The sequence below is a fragment of the Ostrinia furnacalis genome, unplaced genomic scaffold (assembly GCF_004193835.3).
Source record: "Ostrinia furnacalis isolate ACB-3 unplaced genomic scaffold, ASM419383v2 OfSCF6058, whole genome shotgun sequence".
Taxonomy (NCBI): domain Eukaryota; kingdom Metazoa; phylum Arthropoda; class Insecta; order Lepidoptera; family Crambidae; genus Ostrinia; species Ostrinia furnacalis.
The window spans coordinates 5500-10042 of record NW_021136297.1 but is presented as its reverse complement, the minus strand read 5'-3'; the positions used below and the strand labels follow the sequence as shown (position 1 = coordinate 10042).

Below are 4543 nucleotides of genomic sequence, written 5' to 3'. Positions count from 1 at the left end.
AACTTTATTATCTAAAGAATCTGCATTAATACATTAATATTTCCTAATTTACAAATGACTAATGCCCAAAAATCTAACACGCGCGTATGCCACTGCTGCATAACCCTGCTCGCTCGCGTCGCAAAACACGTGTAGTTCGCTCTTTTCCATTTCCCGCAAACCCACGGCTTCAGGTTCTATATTCATTGTTTCGGCCTTCTCCTCGGTGGGCTTTGTGGCCTTCCTCACACTCACACCGAGCGCCTCCATCTCTAAGTCCCACGCCACTATTTCCTCTGGGTTGTTCACGACGTGGAGAACCGTGCCACCGTTCTTCTTTATTTTCCTGAACGGCAGGATCCCATGGACCACCCATCCCAGCGGAGTCCTAGTTGCCGCTGGCTCGTGCTTTGCTCCTCGTCTCACGTCGGTGGCCAGGAGCAAGTCCCAATGATCGGCCCCTATTAGGACTTGTGGCTTCGCCTTTCCATAGGTCAGACCTTCTATGTCTTTTAAGTGCGGGTACTTCAATACACGGCCTGGTACTGTCTGAGGTGTCAGCTCGAAGTTCTTTATCGTCCTCAATACCAGCTCGTGCTCCTCATTCTCGAACCGGCCCTTTATGTTTAACTGTACCTCGCGGCTGGCCTCTTCTTTCGTTGTCGCATTGACCCCCCTGATGGTTATGGGCCTCGGCGTCCCGCCCTTGGTTAGAGACTTCGCTAGGTCAGCGTCTATCAGTGAGACCGTAGCGCCTTCGTCCAGAAGGGCGTAGGTCCTTACCTCTCCTAGAGGGCCTCGCAGGGTCACCGGACACATCTTTAAAAGTACCTGCCGATCCGTAGTTGCGGTCGCAGTCACGACGGTCTCCTGCACAGGCGTAGTTCTCCGGTCCGCGTGCAGCAGGTGGTGATGAGGTCTAGCACAACGATCACAAGCACGGGCTTTGCAGTTTTGCCGTCTATGAGTGGACACTAGGCACAGGAAACACAATCGGCACTTCTTTATCAGTTCCCACCGATCTGAATCATTTTTGTCTTTGAACCGATCACAGTCTGGCACTACGTGATCTCCACCACAACACACGCACTTTATTTGTCTTTTATTGTCACTAACTTGTCCATTATTGTCATTGCGTGCGGTCGTTTCACTCGCGTTATATATTCGCGCACTTTTCTTCACTGGCGGCTTCGAAGTTGAGGCTTGCGTTCCGGAACTGGAGGCCATCGGCGTATAGGAGTACATCATCGCTTTGTCCGCCTCTTCCATTAGAAAGCGAGACGAGATGATAGGCAAAGACCAATGATTTTCTCATGTCTCTCACCATCACTTTTTGTTCCACTGCAAATATTTTAATATCTTTACTATTTATGGTTAATTTAACTTGTTCTAAATCAATTTAAGCATTTTCCATAGGTGCTTGGTCAACAAAGAACGACATCTCAACTCCCTTTCAAACATTAATTTTACTGGACTATGGACCGTCAGTTCTGCGTACTATGTGTCCTGCTATTGCCACTTCAGCTTGCTAATCCGTCGAGCTATGTCAGCGACCTTAGTTAGTTTACGGAGCTCCTCATTTCTGATTAGATCTCGTAAAGAAACACCAAGCTTATCCCTCTCCATAGCACGTTGTGCCCTATGTTCAAAGGCCACGTTTTCAAGCCGTATATCATCACTGGTCTGGTAACACACACTAAGTGAAGACTTTCGTGTTCGTATTCGACGATATACTTCTTTCTCGAAATTGCATCTAACTACCTAGCTGATCGTTTGTCCGAGATAGACATACTTACTTGTCAACAATCTCGAGAATCGAGCTCCTAACCGAAACTGGGTAAGGAACAACATGGACATTCGACATAAGCTTCGTTTTTTTCCATATTCATCCGAAGGCCTACCTGTTGGGAAACTCGATTAAGGTCTTCGAGCATTGTGATAAGGTCTTCCAACGGTTCTGCCTTAGTACGCAAAACAGACGGATGATGAGGCAGCAAGGTTCTGAAGTGGAGGCCACGTACCGGAAAGCGCAGCGTAGGACTCATAACCACAAGGTGGACCGACGACCTCATAAAGGTTGCTGGAAGGCGCTGGATACAGGCCGCCACCAACCAGCCATTGTGAAAATCAGCATCGGAGCCTGTGTTCAGCAGTGGACGTCCTATGGCTGACATATGGCTGGCTAGTGGTTTTGTGAGTTAATCATCGATAGTCAAAAAGGAACAAATTACAAGCATATTCAAGTTTTTTACCACTCTCTACAATTTTTGTAACACGTGATTTGAATGACTCTAAAATTCGTTCCGCCAACATAAAACAGGGTAATATTATTATAATGAAGGAGTAAAAGTTTGTTTGATACCTGTGATTTTACAAAAACACTTTAATTATTTGCTAGTCCATATAGGCTCATTATCAGTAACCATTCATTATCAGGTGATCCGTCTGCTCGTTTGCCTCTTGTCACATAAAAAACCAAATGCAATGGATACCCATAACGTAAAAATGGTTTTAAAATACTTCAATTTTATGAAGTGCTGTTTTGTACCAAATTAAAGATTCTGATTAAAATCATTATTTTATTGTAAACAATTCAGAATTCTTACGAATAAAACCAAATATTAATTTTATAGCACATGAACTCAATTCCGATATTAATATCGGAATTCCGATATTGAGATCTAATATCGGAATCCAATATCGGAATTGAAAACCTTCCGATATTACATGCCCTACTCACAACAAAGAAACTGACTCACAAACCAATAATGACCCTACCGCACCAGCCAATACTACCGATTTAACAAAAACAAGCAAGAAGAGAAAGACAGACTGTAGCGAAGTTGATCGACAAATGCTTACTTTAATTAAATCAGTTGAAGATGAAGACAAGAGTAAGAGTATGTGTTTTTTCAAAGGTATTGCTCCGATTGTAGACAAGTATAAATAGTGATGACGATTATGTTGAATTCCAATATGAAGTCATTAAAGTTATGAGAAATTTAACTCGGAGAAATCAAGCGTCCATGCAGCAGCAAAATTACAATTACAATATTAATCGAGGCTACACTACGGCTACACCCGACTACAGGATACACGAATATCAACCAACAACCCATTCCATCGACATCCAGGATGCCCTATGAATATCAGCCAACACAACTCATTCCATCCACATCCAGGATGCCTCAAGAACTCATGCAGCAAGATGATTCCCAATCTTCAATTAGGGTGATTGCTATAGTAATTGGCCTGTACATAGTTATTGGCCACCTTGGCTTAAATAAAAATAAACAAGCATATGTACGTTATTAAGAGTGGAAAAGAGACACAAATACTTTCTCTGAGCAATACGCTGTCCAATGTAGTATGTCAGATTAAGAACAGATGGCACTCTAAACAGCAGAAGCTTTCTTTCGACAACGAGTCGTCCGAGTAGCCGCATGCTTGTCAAAATTTTAAGGTAAATATTTATGAATATTGTTCGTAATTTAATTGTTTTTGCTTGTTATAGTAATTTTACTGTTTTTTTGTAAAGAGATAAATGGTAGCTTATGTAGATAGATTAAGTTACTTTGTTTTGGAATAAAATAACTTTAAAATTAGACCGGCCAATAACTATACCACGTTTCAATTTATTTCAGTTATTGGCCATGGGTGGCCAATAATTAAATTTTACTTTTATTGTATTTTTATTCAAGATTAAGTTAATTTAACCCTTAAATATTTGCTATTAAAATACTAACGTCCTAACCTATTAGGATCAGTAATTAGCCGGGGGGCCAATTACTGACACTTATGCACGGCCAATAACTATTTTTATTGATTTACTTTACCTAGATTGTTACAAGATGCCGCAGGTAACACAGTATACTAAGGTTGGTATAAGTAGTTGGAACAGAAACACTTAATCAGTTTAAAAAAATCAAACAAATAATACCTGAAATGCAAAACAATATTTTTTTTTTATTCTCTATCGTTTGTGGGACTATTTATTTATTATAAGCAAAATGAATTGGAAGCGGAAGTTACAGATGAACCTGAACCTATAAGTCGGGAGAAAGAATCAACATTGAGTGAAATAGGAGAACTTCAAACTAGAGATAAAGAAAGAGAGACAAAAGACCCTAAAACTGGGACCCAAGAAGATGAGATAGGTACTTGTAGACGAACGAGAACGACGAGATGAACCGTTACCGTAACCAGAATATTAGGGGATTCTGGAAGAAAAAGCTAAAGAAAAAGAAATCCTCGAGAAAGAAAAAAGGTAACGGAAAATTGAAAGAGAACATAAAAGAGAGGACAGAAAACTGAAGAAAAGAAAACTGCTAAAATAAAAAAAGTAAGAATACCTAATGTATCTGTATCCAATCAAATCTGTAATATTTGCAAAAAGCTTATAAAAATAGACTTTTAGTATGCTCTGAATGTCACCGTGTCTTTCATAAATCTTGTGCAACAGCATATTCCTGAAGAAGAAGGAGACAGTTATCTTTGTTACAATGTTACTGAATGTACTGACGATGATGAGATAGATGAAGAAATCGATAAGAGTGATACANTT

General features: G+C 40.4%; 1 pseudogene; it reads left to right on the top strand.

The window, feature by feature from the left end:
* Positions 1 to 2695: 2695 nt before the first annotated feature.
* On the top strand, positions 2696 to 4168 carry LOC114361941 (uncharacterized; annotated as a pseudogene).
* Positions 4169 to 4543: the final 375 nt, after the last annotated feature.